This window comes from Chelonoidis abingdonii, chromosome 18 (assembly GCF_003597395.2).
Source record: "Chelonoidis abingdonii isolate Lonesome George chromosome 18, CheloAbing_2.0, whole genome shotgun sequence".
Lineage (NCBI taxonomy): Eukaryota > Metazoa > Chordata > Testudines > Testudinidae > Chelonoidis > Chelonoidis abingdonii.
Genome location: NC_133786.1, coordinates 5190401 through 5208560, shown reverse-complemented (window position 1 = coordinate 5208560; position 18160 = coordinate 5190401). Strand labels below are relative to the sequence as shown.

General features: G+C 47.4%; 1 long non-coding RNA gene across 1 annotated transcript in view; it reads right to left on the bottom strand.

The window, feature by feature from the left end:
* Positions 1 to 17859, bottom strand: part of LOC142047908 (uncharacterized) — a 457775-nt gene extending 439916 nt beyond the window's left edge. The window contains exon 1 of the long non-coding RNA XR_012657229.1: positions 17847 to 17859. This is a non-coding gene — a long non-coding RNA (uncharacterized LOC142047908). The remainder of the gene's footprint in view (positions 1 to 17846) is intronic.
* Positions 17860 to 18160: the final 301 nt, after the last annotated feature.

The following is an 18160-nucleotide window of genomic DNA, read 5'->3' as shown; positions in this document are numbered from 1 at the left end:
GCAGCCTGCCTGCCACCATCGCGGCAACCAGCAGAGCGCCCCCAGTGGCTTGCCGCCCGAAGCACACGCTTGGTGGTGTGCTGATGCCTGGAGCTGCCCCTGGGCTCAGCTGAGCTGACCTATCTATCAAGGGAGGTGGAGCCAAATGTCCACCCACTCCTCACCTTCCTGCTGCAGCAGACACCCAATGGCTCCTTATTTCTGTGTGACCAGATCCAGCAGCCAGGTGGGGGCAGGAGAGGCAGCTTACTTTTCCTTCTCCCTCTGCAGTTTCTCAGTCTAAAGGCCCTCCTGACCCTTTGTGTTCAATTGTGGCTAATGCAATGCTGCAGCAACCTTCATCCAAGGGTCTCCTGACCACTTTGCAAATGCCACAACCCCATGCCTCTGAAATGCTGATGGCCCACAGCTCCATTCAAAGTCAACAGGAGTTGCCAGTGCTCAGCACCTCTGGAAATCAGGTCCTGTGGGCACAATCGTGGCTACGTGCCCACCAAGAGGAGGCAGGGAGTGTAAAATGTTCCCATACTTCCCTGCGTGAGCTCCCCAGGTCACTAGCAGAAGTGTGGATAGGAGAGCAGCCTCCTTCTTCTGCCAATCCACTTCCCGTGGTGGGTGGGGTGAGTGGGTAGAAGTAGGGCATAGGAGGGCCTTGACCCTGCCCTCCCCACAGCACTCTGGCCAGTGCAGCAAAGCCAGCGCCCTAGAGCAGCTGATGTGGGGACGATGCAGGTGAGGTAGAAATTTATTTACTCCCGGTGTAGGTCAGCAGTGACATCACTGATCCCAGGACTAAGGAGGAAGCAGGGAAGGGATTGTGCCCCAGAGGGGTATGTCCGAGTTACAGGCATCCAAGATATTCCTGGCCAGTGCCGTGTAGGCGTGTACACACACCTCCCTTGACCTGGCTTGGCCCAAAGTCTTAATCCATCCCCAGACATGGGAACTTAGGAGTGGAAGGGAGTTCCTGGATCATGGAGTCCCATCCCTCTGCCATCACAGGCAACCCCTGATTCAAGATCCTGCCTTTTACCACCAGTGTCATCAAGGATTTCCAAGGCAGGAGAGCCTGCTGCCACTCTGAAAAGCACCAGTGAAAATGTCCTCCTGGAGCTCCATGTTTGTCTCTCAACACCCCTACTCAGAGGGCTTTGTGCTTAACCATTGAGCCAGAGCTTCACTGTGCAATCCGTGGTCATTCAGATGATAGCTTTTACCTTCTGGGTTACTATATGATACATCACAGAATAGCACGTGGCTCCAACCTGCCGGTTGTTGAACAACTAGAAAGAGTGCAGCAAAGAGTCACAAGAATGATTCAAGGGTGGAAAAAATGCTGTAAGGTAAGATACCTAATGAGCTCAATGTGTTTAGTGTACCAAAATGAAGAAGGAGAGGTGACTTGCTAAGTATCTTCATGAGGAGAAACTAATGGGTGCTACATGGCTCTTTAATCTAGCAAAGAAAGACGTGCCAAGAACTGATGGCTGGAAGTTAAAGTCACACTAATTCAAATTAGACATTGAGCCCAGGTTTTTAATAGTCAGAATGACTAATCACCAGACCAAACCACCCAGGTAAATGATGGATTCTCCATGTCTTGAAGTCTTCAGATCCAGACTGATTCAAGCATATCTTGCAGAAAAGGCCTCCAAACACACATTAGGGTCCTCAATAGGTCACTCGGTGAAGTTCTGTGACCTATGTAGAAGATAAGATGACAGAAGGGACAATTTGGATGCCAAAATCTATCAGAATTCATACAAGACCTGCTAGTCCATATATAAATATTGCTCCTCCTGCTTCAGGAAATTCATAACCCACTCACTCCTCCAAGGGAGTAATGACTGCAAGGCACAAAATACGTGACCAGTGCCTGCCAACAGTTTTCCTCCAATAGCAAAAGATAAATTCAATTTCAAGGCCAAATTAAAGATCCCGCCAAGCTTGCTTTCATTATACCAGCATGAAATAATGAGGGCTCTTATTTTAACAACCCCTGAGCTTCTGTCTGTCAGTTTTTGCTGGCAGCTAAACCTTGTTCTACTTTTTTCTCCTCCCCAGAAGCCTGAAAAAATCTCAAATGTCTCCTTTAATCTTATTTTCTCTTCCTAGGCTCTATTGTATTAGCACCTCTTTATTTCTGCTAGCATGTTTGACAGCAAGTTCAAGGTGACAAAAATCAGCTCTCTATGCTGAGGTGGGGTGCGTGGGGGGTTGTTGTTTCCGAATTATGACTTACGGTTAAAATTATCTGCAAAATGTCATAATTACACAGGTGCTGTTTTTGTCTTCCTGGGGAAAACTAGGGATGTGCCAAGTTACAGCTGCGGGTTCACTGATTTCAGTGATGCTGGAACGTCAGTGAGCTGGAGAAAGAAATTCAAAATAGCAAGTGCTGAGGGCAGTGTTGAGAAGAGGAATAGGAAACTTCTACACAACACAGAACAATCATAACAACACTTGTGTATCACAGCAATGGGGCTGCGAGCCTGAGGTGGGGGTGTTCCATGAGGCTGTCCTCTCCGGCTGGAAACATCCCTATTTCTTAGTCGGGAGAGTGAGAGTTACCCAGCTGCCCCATAAACAAGAAGGGGTATGTTCAGGACACTGGTGGTTATGTCGGTTTTTGCCCATTCTTGGGATTCAGCCATCAGCAGCCAGTCACTGGTATAGCACCTCGGATGTTTCCCCACAGGGAAACAAGGAAAGCTGCAGTTTACACTGGTTTATCTCATTCCTGCTTGGAGCCTGAATTATGGTTTGTCTTGGGGTTTGCCCTTGTGCTGCGATGCCAGTTGCTGAATACAGAGGCTGTTCTGGACCAATCCAAAGTATATGTAGCACTTTTAAAAGAAAATCCGGGTTATTTTCCTGCACCCTGTCGCTTGCAGAAGTGTAGCTTTGGCAAGGATGTCAAAGGACTGCTCTGGAGAACAGAGAGTGGTTGCAGCAGTTAAGTTTGGTGTGCCCCTACTCTGCCTCAGTGAGGCTTATTTAAGCTGTGTGTGTTTGTTTTTCAGCACTGCCCCAGAGGCAGGGGAGTGGGGCAAGAATATAGTATTTTATAGTATTGCAACTTTTTTTTATGGAAGGGGCCCCCAAAATTGCTTTGCCCCAGGCCCCCTGAATCATCTGGGCAGCCCTGTTGTTTTTTGGAAAACTTTTATTAAACACCAGTTTTAAATCTGTCCCTGATCTGGAAAAGGAGCATGAGGCAAGGCCTCAGAAGCCATCCGTAGCTCTGAGAAGTTGTGCATGGATTGGGTGAGCTTTTCTGTCCCAATCCTGTCCAGGTGATTGGCGTAGAAGGGCTGTCAGTTCAGGTAGGAGGGGACTCCTACCTTCCTATCTCAACTGTGCTGAAGGAACCAGCTAAGCTTCCGATTGACCTAATTAGACATAGGAAAGAAACCACGTTACCTTGTGCACTCCAAAAGGCTGGTCTATGCACATAGGTGCGCACACACACATTCTCACACTTTAGGGTAAATGAAAGCCTTTAACTTCACACCAGCATTCCGGTCAGTACCCGGCCTGGGCTGGGGAAGCTAATGATTCAACCAGCGGACCAAATTCAGTGATGAATCCAGTGGTCACGAGCCACCTGGGGCACATTGCGCATATGCTAAGTCGCTCCAAACATGACCTTGTAATGATCCATGCGTTTATACACACACTCGCAATACATTAGTAGAGACATCAGCATTCTCTGCTTCATTCAAATGCAGAGTCTTAGGGTATGGCTACACTTACAGCTGTACAGAGCTGGGAGTTACAGCTGTCTTCATACAGCTGTGTAGGGAAAGCGCTGTAGTGTGGCCACACTGACAGCTACCAGCGCTGCAGTGTGGCCACATTTGCAGCATTTGCAGCGCTGTTGGGAGTGGTTGAACAGGCATTCTGGGATACCTCCGAATACTCTGGAGGCCAATAACAGCGCTTTTGGTGGTCACACTGGTGGAGCAGCACTGGATGACCAGTGCTGCAATCGTTATACCCCAGGCAGAGCAGGAGTACAGCCAGCGCTGCAGCCAGGGAGATGCAGCGCTGTATGTGCCTTGCAAGTGTGGATGGTGAGTAAGTTGCAGCACTGTAAACCCACCACCAGCGTTGCAACTCTCCAGTGTAGCCATACCCTTAGTAGGCTACAAGAAGCACTTTCTATCCAATAAGTTAAGGAAGCAGGCCTTGTAGTTCACTCGGAGACCGAGTCGTTATACATAGGCTTGGAAGGTTTAGATTTGTATTGATGAGTGTCATGAAATGCCAATTCCACCAGACAAACACGTACTGATGAAAAAACATTTCTAGTGGTAATAACTGAAATGTACAGATAGACAAAGTAAGAAAAATGCTGCTTGAGAACTTAGTTTGATTTAAGGATATATGTTTTGTATATTTTGTTGTCTGATGTTGACAATCAGTGTTATAAGTTTATAAAGCTTTAACCTTGAATCACAATATCTACTGTCATGACATAATTGTCTGTCCTGCTCCATAATTGTGCATAACTGTGAAAAATACAAACAATAAAAATTGGAAAAAAGCTTAAAAATAAACATTGATATTATCCATTGAAATTCTAGAAAAAAATGAATTCTGCCATGCCCAGTTATAAGATACTATACAATTTTGTTTGGAATTAGCTGACATCCGCACGCTTGTCAGCGGATGTACATGGCTATCGTTGTCTGTGATTGTGGGTCTGTTGCTTACATTTGACAATTTGTTTGGCTAAAATGGACTGAATAGAACTGATGATCTTAGATGTCTTTAATCTCTTCAGGTTAGAGACCTTAGTGAGTGCTGCCTTGCCAAATAAATTCATGTCATTTTTTCTTCTAAACCATGACTGGAATGTCTCATCGCAAATTTTGGGATTTTTTTTTTCTGGCCCATTGTGAATGAGTGACCCAAATGTCAAGATTTGAACTCCAAAACTGGTAGGAAAGAATCATGACTTTGTGCTGGTGAATTCTGGTGAAAAGGTCAAATTTTGGGAATGAGGAAAATGTTTGAGCTCAATAACTCTTAATGACCAAGTGTGTCAAATTTCAAGAGTCTAGCTCAGTGAGAACATGAAAATTAATTGTCTAGTCAACCCAGTGAAAGAGTCTGTATTTTTTAATAAGTGTATTTGATATAAAGCATCCTCATATCCATTGAAAATACAATTAAAAAGTAAATGACACAACCACAGGATGGAGAGTTGAGGGTAAGGAGAAGAAGGAATGGAAGAGGTTCCTGGTGGCAGTGGTTGGAGAGGAGAAGGTTCTCACTACTAGTGGTGTAACTGCATGAAAGGAAAAGGACAAGGCAGAGCTCGATGAGACAGGACGGCTGGATACAAGGAGGAGCAGAGGCCCGAATCCACAAAGGGATTGCCACTTAAAAGTTAGCAGATGGAACACTTAAGGTGCCTGAGCACCCAGTGGAATCCACAAACTGGAGGTAGGCACACAGGCTCACCTATATAATGCACTGGGGAGAGAATGGTGCCTAAGAATGGGATCCACAAAGCCTAGCATGCTAGGGGAGGAGCCACATAAGCTAGCCAGAAGCAGATGCTGAAGAGCGGGTTGTGTCCTAAGTCCTGCCCCTCTCAGAGAGTGAGGTGCCTATCTCTACTTGGGATTCACAGCCAGGAACCGTCTCCTAGAGAGGAGGCGCCAAAGCTGGGTCCTGCAAAAATAATGCCAGTACACTTCTAATTCCACACAAATGGCAGGGGACGTCCTTTATAACCTTTAGCTCAGTAGTTGGCACCCTCACCCTGCATATGGCAGACCTGGCTTCAATTCCCCACTCTGTGTGATGAGGAAAAGGCATTCGAACAGGGGTTTCTTGCCTTCCAGGTGAGTGCCCTGACCACAAGATAGTACACTCATTCACATACTTGCTGGGACCCAATGCATGTTTAATTATTTATGCACAGTGGAACAGCTCCAACAGGAGAGGTTGAAAGAGCCCCCGTACCTAGTGGTTAGGGTACTTACTTGATAGCTGGAAAGCCCCTGTTCAGCCTCCCTTCTTGACTTCAGGCAGAAGGAGGGTCTGTGAGGTGTGATCAGACATTGCAAGTGAGCTAGGTCAGGGAACATCTAGTTTCATGTGGTTTGAGGATCCCACTCAGGCATAGGGTGGACACAGGCCTGAGCCACCAGGACCAAGGCAGCAGTGTGCATGCCCAGAGGTACAAACAGCAGAAATGTAGGTGCCAAGAGATTTTAGGTACCCCCAGAGTTAGGTGGTGGCAGAGTGGGTGTTGTTTTTTTTGAGAATTTCAGTAACGCCTAAATTTTGAACTTAAGTAACTAAAGTGGGAGCTAGGTGCCCGAGCAATTGTGTGGGTCTGGGACAAAGAGACCAGGTTGTTGAGAGATGGGTTCATGTGTTAGACACCAGTGGAGCACAATAGGACATTTCAGGCCTCATCCTGCTGCTTGTACCCAACAAAGTCCCTGAAGTCAGCAAGACTTCTCACATGTGTAAAAGGACTGCAGGATCAGGGCCAAGGGCACAGTCCAGCACTTGATGAATTGCCACTTTCCCTGGGTTAACAGTGACTGAGTGTCTCTGCCACTGTTTCATTAACCTGCTTGTCAAATCTGGCAAGCTGCACAGGGAGCAGGGTGCTGGGAGTACATTTCTGGAAGGAGAATTACCCATTCAAAGAGATCCTCTTAGCTCAGTGACTCAGGGATTTTCCCCTGTTAAACTTCGCAGTGCCTCACTCTTACGAGACTAAAAAGCAGTAGTGACTAGTTGGTGCTGTTGTGAGAATCTACACAACAATCTATAACGAGCTTGAGAGGTAAAGCGCACAGGCTGTGAACTCCCCACGTTCTACAGCCACCAATATACAGCACAAACACCTGGGGAAGTGGGGACTAGAACCTTAAGCTCTGAAATCACAGCACTCTTCTAAAGAAGAGCTCCCTTGGGCAGCACCAGAAATGAGTCTCTTTGCTCACAGAACAGCTCCTAAGCCTCTTAGACAGAAATATTTAGTCACCATTCGGAAAAACTACATTGACTGAGCAGCATCCCAGATCATTGTCTTGATAAGTCTGGCTCCCGTGAACCAATCTTAGTGTAGAGACAAGGCAGGGGTGAGATAATATCTTTTATTGAACCAACAGCCACCTTATTGTGACAGATTGTCAGCCTTAGCTGTGAGCTTGAGAGGCTTGATGTTACAGTGCCTGCGAGAGAGACGGAAGGGTCCCATTTTAGTAGGCGCCATGGAGCCGAGGGTCCTGGCACTGTGTCTGCCTGAGGGACCTTGAGGGCTCCCCAACATTCTGAAGCAGAATGTGCTGGAAGCGCGTGAGGGAAGCGCCTCCTCAGTGGGCTCCCGCTGCCCACACAAAGTCTGCGCCCCGCAGTTGCTAAAAGGGCAGCCCCGAGAGCAGCCCCACGTGTCTCCTGCGCGCTGACATTAGCATGCCCGGCCAGCCAGGAGAGAAACTCACAGGAGCCCAGCACCGCTGACACCATCTATCAGCTGAGGCCTGGCTCCGACAGCTAGGCCAGGGGAATGTCCCTTTTGGGATCACCTGCCAGGGCTGCTGCCTCCAGGACCCAGGCCCAGTATGGGTTACGGTAGGAGACCGTCTGTCGATTACTCTTACACTACCATAGTATCTGAGCACCTCATAATTTTCAATGCATTTACCCTTCAAACCACCATTTATGGCAGGGACCTGCTATTACCACTAGGGAAACTGAGATGCAGAAAGACTACACGGCTTGGCCAAGATCTCCCCCACAGGCTATGGAAGTAGAATTGGTTGGGAATTTTTCAATATTGAAACCAAAACTGTTCATGAAACAGGGTCAATTTTGATAAATCTCCCAGCTTAAACTGGGGAAAGCAGGGAAGGCTTTGAAATTAGTGAAACATTTCATTTGGACATTTTCAAAACAAAAAATTTCAGATTTCTGATTCAAGAGGACTTTTCACTAAGAAAGGTAAGGTCATTAGATGAAAAATGAAATTAAAAATCAAAATAAAAATGAAACTTTTCAAAATAAATGAAACAAAACACTTGAATTGACTCAAACTAAAAATATTTTGAGTTTTGTGGTTTGCAAAACTTTTAGAGAATTCAACTTTTTGTCCTGGTTTGGGACAGGAAGTTTTTTTAAAACTCTCAAAAATATACCCAGGAGGGGAAAAAGCATTTCCCACACTGCCCAATTTTTTTAGCTCCTTGGTTCTCTGGCCACTTCCAACCAGACAGGAGAGAGACCTGAATTTAAAAGTTCAAGTTTTTAATCCAGAAACAGCAGTTTTGACAAAACTCCGTTTCACAAAAACATTGGAAGCTTCGGTTTTCATTCCAATATGCAGTTTTTTATACAAGCAAAAACTAAAACAAATTGTGAAACCTCAAAAATGGTTGGGAAATGAAATTTTTGCCCTCCAGACAGCTCTAAATTGCAGTTCCCCTTTGAATGACAAAGGCTGGAGACTTTTACAAATGCTATAGTATTTTATTACTGGTTTGTTTTGCTGAGCCACGAAATTATCCCCAAAAGAATTAAAAGAGGGCTGCTCTAGTGGGAGGCGTGATGGAGGTTGGGAGGGGTTGGAACTGTAACAATTCTGCCCAATGCAAGTTGTAAATGATGCCAGGGAGGTTGCCATATCTTAGAAAGCCATCGGGCTGTTCTAAATCATGCTGGGAGACATTACAGCCCCCACAAAAGCTCAACATCGGGATGGTCTCTCATCCCCTTGTGCTGTGTCTTCTGAGCTTCATCTCCTTCAGCCACAGCATGGAACTGGTCCCAGAATACGGTTATTTATATGTGGCTCTGTGACGAAGTGGGGATTTTCCCTTATTATGTTGTATGTGAGCCTATGTGAGTTTTACTGTTTTGCATGAATATTGTGTGTGTCTCAGTTTCCCTGTGTGCTGCACCAATACCTCAATGGTGGGACTAGGGGTTTGTGACTTTGGCTGAGACTTCTGGGGCAGGTGAGGCTATGATCGGTGCCCTTTGTAAACAGAGACCCAAGAGGGGAATGCAACCAGGTGATGACCAGGTGACTCTTTGCCCAGGAAGTGAGACAAAGACAAGGAGGAGGAGCAGTGGGGGTGTCAGAAGTCAGGTCTTTGGAAGCTGGCAATCTGCTTGGGGAAGGGAATGGAAGAGGGGGAGTCCCGGGCTTCTGGCCCAGGATTTCCCAAGATGGACTTGGCTGAAAATCACTGATTTCTGTGCTAACAAGTTCTGTTCTATGCTGTGTTCCTGTTGAATAATAAACCTTCTGTTCTACATGCTGGGTGAGAATCATGTCTGACTGCAGAGTTGGGGTGCAGGGCCCAACTGTGTGGAAGGGGATGCTGAATGCTCCAAGTTCAGATCCAGGAAGGTCAAAGCTGTGTAAGCTTCTTCACCTGGCGACCCTATGCTCAGAGGGAGGATTGGCTTCATATTGTGTAGTTCCAGAGAACGGGCACAAGGGATACTGAGTTGTTTGTGGTGTGGTTAATATATTTCTAGAAAGAGCTGCTTGGGCTGCACAGATTCATGCTACTCTGCTTTCTTCATGTTTAGTTGTGTAGGTTAGAACTAAGGCGCTATCTGCACAGAAGGAATTCTCATGAGTATAGCTATCTCCAACCATGCTGTTACCTTGGTGTAAATTCCAAATGCAGATAGGTTAGCTCAGTGCAGAGTAGGAATGGCTCCAGTCTAGGCACACTGAAAATCTTCTGTCTAAAGTATTTTTCCATGGAAAATTTGGGTTTTCAACAAAGCAACAATTTCCACATAAAATATCTGCTCTCTGCAGTCAATTTTAATTGTTTTAATAGAAAAATCAACACCCTCCTCTCCCAACTGACTTTTTTTTGGTTGGGTGGTTTTTGGCTGAATGTATTCAGGTTTTTGGCCACAAACACTTTGGTTTTTGAGTTTGGGGTTTGGGGGCAAAAAGTCAATTTTCCACAGGTGAAAACAAAATCTCTAATACCAATGCACGCTGACCCAGTAACATGTTGAAGTAAACAGCACTGTCAGAAAATCTGCCCTGCCCCATGCAATGCAACTCCATTGAAAGTTTGCACGAAGATAACTACAATGATTTAGTCACACAGCTGAGAATTTCCTTGTGGTAGGCCAGGACCAAGGTTCTGTCAGCTTGAAGAAAGAGATCAGATTTGGAGCCGAGATCTCCAGATTTGCACTGGGGATTTGGTTCTGTACCATCCGTCCAAAAAGCCCAAAGTGGCTTAGGAGACTAATTCTCAAACAGGGGTATATGTATCCCTGGGAGTACACAGAGGTCTTCCAGGGGTTACATCAACTCATTTAGATATTTGTGTAGTTTTACAACAGGCTACGTACAAAGTACTAGTGAAGTCAGCACAAACTAAAATTTCATACAGACAATGACTTGTTTATACTGCTCTATATACTATACACTGAAATGTAAGTACAATATTTATATTTGTCAATTTTATTTTATAATTACACGGTAAAAATGAGAAAGTAAGCAATTTGTTCAGTAACAGTGTGCTGCGACACTTTTGTATTATTATGTCTGATTTTGTAAACAAATAATTTTTAAGTGAGGTGAAACTTGGGGTATGCAAGACAAATCAGACTCCAGAAAGGGGTACAGTCTTCTGGGAAGGTTGAGAACCACTTAAGACCTTCCTCCCCGAGGTTGTTGAACTGTACCCCCTCAGTATAAAAGATGGGGGGTTGGCAGGGTGTCCCCTCTGAGCACCCCTTTCCTTTGAAATCCACACAGTCTGAATCTGTAGCCCATCAGGGCATGCAGCAGAGCTCCCTAGCAGCTGAAGAAGCAAATGCCATTGGGGTGATGTTGGGGGGGAAGTGGAATCGGAGTTGGCCTCTCTGCTGCCTGGCGATTTCATGGTATGAAATGGGAGGGAGGTGTTGGTTCTCAAAGGCACCTACAGGTCTCAGGTGGAGGCTTCTTAGTGTTTTAGAAATCAACATACATAAATAAAACTCAGCTGAAAGCACAAGGTTGTGCTTCATTTGAGGGCAAAAGTCACTTAGCAGCAGGGACTCGCACCAAATCTCCAGTTGGGATCATGAGCCAGGTCTCACAGGCTCACCACTACAAAGAAACTCTCCTGGACCTTAAGGCCTCACTACATTGCCTTGCAAACAACTTGTATACCCCATATGTGACCTAGGCGCCTGAGGGGCTCTTTAAGGGCTAGAGTCACCTTGACTGGGAGCAGGTTAGTCCACAAAAACCTTCGCATGTTTTAAGGGGCTTTTATGCATAGCATCTACTCTGAGGAGCTGGGAGCCTGCAAGCTGCCAGCTAAGGGGGCCAGATGCTGAGAGCTGTTGTAAGCATCCTGTGAGGCGCTGTAGGTGGCAGGCCCTGAGGGGAGCTGCTTGCTGATCACTGCTCCTTTTCCACCTTCTTCTTTCACGGGATGAGCAATATGTCCCAGGCTGGCTCATCTGAAATGCTGCTTGAGGCAAATGCTGAACCAGGGGAGCCTGAGGCAAGGCTGCAGGGGCATTCCTCTCACTCCCAGAAATCTTTATTCAAAACCCAGCAAATCCTCAGAGGTGCTATCTCTGAACCATCTGCAGGGCCTCCTCAGCCCAGTGCAAATGGAACTCCTTGCCTGGATCTGTACTGCTAGGCAGGAGTGAGCAGTTGCTTTGTAGTTAGGGTCCCTTAGATCAGTTTGTTTGCCCCAGTGGAGAGCCCACTTGGCTGTTTCTACTTGAAGCCAGATGGCTACATGGATTCCTTGATCCCTTTATTTCCCGATAGGAGCACAGGAATTTGGTGTCAGGGCGTGACTTGTGGCTGGTCATTTTGCTGATTGAAGGGCTCATTTTACAGCCAAGTTGTGGCCAGCATTGGGTTAGAGGGCACTGGGGCCATGCTGCAGAAGGAGCACTGAAGGAATTGCAGTTTCCTTCTGTGCACGGATTGCTCCACAGTCTAGGATGAACAGCTGGGATGGCCATGGCTTTGTCCTTCTCTGCCCCATTTGGGGAAGCTAACCTGCTAGCTGCAACAGGCCCCAGCATAGCTACCATTTCCCAGGTGGATTGTGTTCAGCCCACTGCAGGGAAAGGCTCCAGCAGTGAGGAAACTGCCCGAGCCTTTCACTGTCCAGTGTAGCTACACATCACGGTGTGGATGTTGCTGACTTTTCTCCATGGCCCATAGCTACATATACCCCACACGCCACCACTAGTGGTGTGCTGTGTAGACATACCTTCAGCCTGGGAGCCAGAGAGACCCACAGGGTAAACATCCCCTTTTGTATTCAGTACAGCCAAAATCTTGTCTCTTCTGTCAGTAGAGATCTGCACTGGGTGTGGGGAAGGCTTCTTGGGCCCTCTACCTCACAACCATGTGCAGGGGATGGGCCCAGACCAGTCCTTCCTTGGCTCAGATCAGCACAACATAAGGAGAACCTTTAGGTGGGATCATGCCGTAAAAGCATGGTCCCTCTACTCTGCTCTGGATGTGTTTAGGGGCCACAAGACAATGGGGGAATATCAAGAACAGCATGGGGTCAACACAAATATTGCTTGCCCTTGTGAATGTCCGAGTTGGGGGAATGCTGAGGCTGTTACCAGGACCGGAGGGGGAGTAATTGTAGCACTTGATGATAAAGAGATTTCACATAAAGGCAGCTCAAGGAAGACTGCTGTCAGTTAGAGGAGCCCAGGGCCTGCTCTGATTTGCACCTGGGGCCATTTTTGCTCCTGCAACTGCCTGGTATCTCAGGAGGCACCACTCGGCCAGAATCTCACCCAGTGTGGCCACAGGGAATAGGACTCCCAGATTTAAAGACTGTATTTAAACCAAAGCTCAGAGCTCTTTTCCCTGGTAAAGAGCCTTCAAAGTGTCCACTGAGGCATTGGAGCTCTCTTCTGTGGTGAAGTTCTTTTTGTGTTTTTACAGAAGCAAAGGGGAGGGAGAGAGTTCTTGCACCTTTCCTGTTAACCTGCCTCCTTTTTTCTTTCTATCTCCAGCTGCTACTTCACTTTTCTGATTTCTCTTCCTCCCCCTTTGTCTTCTTTTTCGTGCCTGTTTCCTGCATCTTAGGAACATGTGACTCCTCTCTGTGCATCTATCCTTGTGCCCAGTCAGCTCAGTCAACATGCAAACCTGGAGTTACTCTTGCATGGGACTGGGAATTTCTACTCATGAGGTTTCCTCCCACTTCTTCCACTCAGCGCAACAAATAGTCCAGCGGGGCTTGCTCCAACAGGCACAACAAAGTCCCCCTTTTCTCCCAGAGCTGAAGTTCTGGGTTCTGCGCCCAGTGCTCTCTCTGATGAGCTGGGTGGCTTTGGGCAAAAACATCTGTTAAATCTGGTGTCTCCATTTTTGGGTGCCTCTCTCCCTGAAATATCTAAGGCCTGCTTCTGTTTGGTGCTGAGTGCCTGCATTTTCCACTGACTTCATGCAGTGTTGTGGGTGATCAGCACCTTTGAAATTCAGGCCCTCGTTAGCCCAAGTTGGTCCAAATTTAGTGAATACATGAACATTTAGGTCTTCATCTGTGTTTGTTTTCTCATCTCTAGAATGGGGATAACAAGATTTAGGAAACTAAGCTTCCTATGAAGATGTTAACGTCTGTACAATGCTCTGAGAACCTCACGTAAGAGGCACTGTACAAATGCATTTGTCTCGAGACCCTTAAACATGATGCTTCAGAGTCTAGAAGGCTAACCACTCATCAGTTCCCATCCTGCTACGTATCTTAATATCCCATAATGCATTTTGTAGACTTTTCCAGATGTCTCCAGCTGAACACTTTCCCCGCCGAATCTCTCTAGATCTAACCCATATTGGCGCTCAGCATCTGCAGCTCCTGTTTGTTTCAGGACGTGTTGCAAGTGCCCTGTGCCAATCTGATGTTACAGGCTCTGCAGTGCTATGGTCCAGAGTCATTTCCTCACCATAAACCATGTGTGCCACAACAATGAGCACACAGGGGCCCTATCGCACACTGTGTAACCGCTGGAAACTCTGGCCATGCCACAACCCAAGTGCAGCGAATAACATTCACTCCTTGAGTTAGAGGTAAATGATCCTGTAGTGAGAAAGATGGAATGAAGGTGGGGTATTTCTTCCCACCATGATCTAGGGTGTTTTTGTTTTTGTTTTTTTGTAGTTTTATTTGTGTGTATATATATATATATAATATGATTAATCAGGGCGGGTAACTGGTAAAGTGAGTTTGGCTGGGAATACACGGGTTGGATTCCCAGAGAATGGAGGGTCTTTCCTTCTCTCTCCAGATCCATGCTGTGTGGAGGTGGCAAATTGAAACCGATCAGCCTAATTACACTATCATCATCCAAGCACTGGAATGACACTTGCCAAACAGAGCTGTTGTCCTCTGCAGGCAGGGAATGAAAAGGCCCAGTGGCTGCTGCTAAGAGACCATTCTCCAAAGGGAGCAGCAGCCTTGTTTTCCTCAAGTGTCTAGGGGACCTAATGCCTCCTGGGTTCCAGCAAGCACACACTACAGCAGTGCACTGGGGTGCATCTTTCAAGGAACAGAGCTGTTTACAGGAGAAGTAATGAGATAATAGGGAGCCAAGGTGCTATTTAGATGCCTGTGGAGAAGGATTAATGCCTGTAGTAAACTTTTTCTGGCTATTGTGTTAGCATGTCATATCCCAGGTCAAAGGAGGGTCTAAGCATCACACGCAGGGTATGTCTGCACTTCAGTCACAGGTGTGATGGCAGCAAACAGATATACTTGAGCTAGCTTTAATCTAGCCAGCTCGGGAGCAACGATGCTGTGCCACCATGACCTTCAGCACGGGTTTGCCCTGGGGTTCCAGGCAGGCTTGTACAGGCAGCTCTGCAGGTCTCAATGCCATAGCTTCACTAGGCTGGTACCCATGCTAGCTAGATTAAAGCTGGCCTGGGTATGCCCATTCCAGCTGCAGTCGCAACCCATGATTGCAGTGCAGATGTACCCTAAGGCCTGAGGGGAAACCTTCACATGGAGCAGGAGGGAGATAGAACCTACACAAGCTGTACCTCCTGCATCAAGCAACCAGTGAAAAGGGGTAAATCATGGTGAGAGTCTCCATTTACAAGAATGGGGGCAGGAGGTTCATGAACATTCCAGTTCTGATTGTCCCCTGCCTTGCCCCACATATCATCAGTTATACCTGTTCAAAGAGAGGGCAAAGCTAGTATCAAATGCTGCCAAACTGGACTGAGACCATTTTACACCACCTAGGTGCTAGGCAGCAGGGACTCAGGCCTTATCTACACTCGATTTTTAGCCATTGGTGCAATTCTCCCATGGGTGCCTTTTGGCAAATCCCTCACTGTCTCTGTGCCTGCTTCCCCACCTATACAAGATGCTTCCTGAGGGGTTGTGACCATGCATCAATGGATGCCTGGGAGGTGCTCGGGTAGGGCGCACAAATGCCTAGGCCCAAGCTTTGCCCTCTTCCCTCGGCAAGGGGCAGCTGCCCCCCAGGAGCAGCAGAGTGTGATAGGGGAAGTCCAGATCTGCCTCCCTATCTCACTCCTGTTCCACATGTGGAGAGGAAGTAAACTGCTACACCCAATGCCATCTACATAACCTAGCACTCACGTGCAGCTCTGCTGTCTGGCGGGAGGAGCCACAGCCCAAGGGAGTTCCTATCTCACCCAGTTGGGTAGAGTGGGCTGACATAGCAGATGTGCACATTCTGTTTTTCCTTTGATGCTGCAATCTATGGCATAAGGGAGACATCTTGCATCCCCCATATTTGCTTGCACAGAAGCTGAGGGCTAGTGATGATCTAGCCCTCACAATAGAACTGAGCTCTGCTGTAGTGCTTTTCACCAGCTGTACAAAGGAGGGCAGTAGCTGTGCTCTCATTGTTCAGAGAGAGAAATGACTTGCCCAGGCTCATGCTGCATCAGGGCTCAGCATGACACCCAGAGCTCCAGAGCACTAGCCTTGCATTCCATCCAGTGGCCTACCCTGCTTCCCTAGGGAGCTAGCTCACCACGCAAACCTGCTGCTGGGATTCCTGCCACCAGTGACTGCAAGGCTTGATTCTGTGGCTCCTGATTAATGCAAACCCCCATCCCCAAAGTTAAAGCTCACTAGCAACTTCCTTGTCAGTGGGTTGGCGACAAGCTCCTCATAGCTTGGTGCACATATGGCATCCCCAGTCTGCTGAGCACATTTTCAGGGCAAACTTCTCATCCCACTGTTCACTGGGCTCAAAATAGAAGCCTGAATTTGGGAGGCAAGGTACAGGAGTTGGCCGGGGAAACTGCATTCAATTAAAAAGGACATGTTGCCAGGAATATTTTATTTGCTGCATATGCTGCCTGTGATCCTGTGTAATAAGAGGATTATTTTTTTTAGAGAGACAAAAAAGTTGCACACACTGTAAATTTTTTATGGCCATTTCAGAAAACCCAGACTGAAATTCCACAGCCTCCTGGCTGAAGGAGCCAGAGGTGGATTTGGCGTCTTGGGCTTTGTATGGTAGCCGTAGCCTGTGTGGAAAAAATGGAGCATACTGCCTTGTGGAGAAAAGCTAGTGGATCTGGATGGAGGGGAAAGTTTGGGGTGCATGGCGATGCAAACCACCAGCTTGTCCCATACCTTTCCTCCCACTCTGCTCTGTGTCAGGGATGTTTCTGTTACTGACTGCTCCCATCCTATTCCCAAACATGCCTCACAACCCCTTCACTGACAGCAGGGTGCTTCCAGGATGTGTCTTGGCAGCCAGCAGTTGAGTTAAGCACCATCCACACATGAAAAGACAGAAAGAGAGATCCATTTTTTCAGGGGACTGGGTTAGCATATATATCATGGAGGCTCAGGACAGCCATGCCAGTGCGGGATCGCAGAACCCCCATTATCATCCCAGTGCATGTGGTATCTAGGCACTAGGCATTCACTGACTCAAATCTTCCCCTTTGGGTGCACAAAACATTTACGATACGATCTGGTTTGAAGAACTCACTCATCCCATAGAACAAAATCATTACTAGCTTGGGGTCTTTGAGCTGACTGTTTCAGGCAGGTGTACTTTGACTGGATTCAGACAAAATCTGAGATCCCTGATGGTTCCTGCATCGAAGATAAATGTCATTTTCCAAGGCTAAGCATTTAAACCTTATCACAGCAACACAGGAACTCCCAGACTCGATCAGAGCCAAGGTCTATCCTGTCCAACATCCTCTCTCTGACAGTGGCCAGCACAAGATACTTCAGAGGGAGGTGCAAGAAACCTCCAGACCTCTAGCAATTAGAGAATAGTTTTAGCCCTGAATTATGAGGTTTAATCTCTCCTCCAAATTGTATATTAGCATTGACTATGATTACTTTAAAAAGTGACAAAGAGTCCTGTGGCACTTTATAGACTAACAGAAGTATTGAAGCATTAGCTTTTGTGGGTATTCGTCTGACAAAGTGGGTATTCACCCATGAAAGCTTATGCTCCAATACTTCTGTTAGTCTATAAGATGCCGCAGAACTCTGTCGCTTTTTACAGATCCAGACTAACATGGCTACCCCTCTGTTACTCTGATATCTTTAGATCTTCTTATCCGTATATACAGGGGCGGCTCTAGGTATTTTGGCGCCCCAAGCATGGTGAAGCCGCGGGACCAGCGGACCCACCGTACAGGGCCATCCTTAGCCATAGGCAGAACAGGCAGCCGCCTAGGGCACCACTAGGTCTGGGGGCACCGCTCTCCGGGAAGCCCGGACAGATGGGAAGCAGTGGAGCATGTAAGAGCAGGGCTGCTGGGTCCTAGAGAGAGCCGAATGCAGCACAGTCTGAGGGAGGGGATTGGTTGCTGGGATCTCTGGGAAGGAACTCACCTGTGAGTGTGACTCTTTCCCCCGGTGTGAGGTGAGGCAGGCTCGGTGGCTCTGGCAGTATCCTTTGTTGTCCCCCATAACATCCATTCTTCTCCCCACTGCCCCAGAGAGTACCCCCCTTTCTCCCTCCTCCCCATGGAGCACCCCTCTCTCCCCCCTCCCCTCTGTCAGGGCTGGGTTGGGTGAGGTGCTGCAGGGGGAGGGCAGGCTGGTGCCTGCTGAGAAATGATGGTGAAAGTAACTCACTTCCTCCCAGGCAGCCAGGATTGGAATGGTCACACAGGGCTGGGCTGGGGATAGCCAGATAACATGTG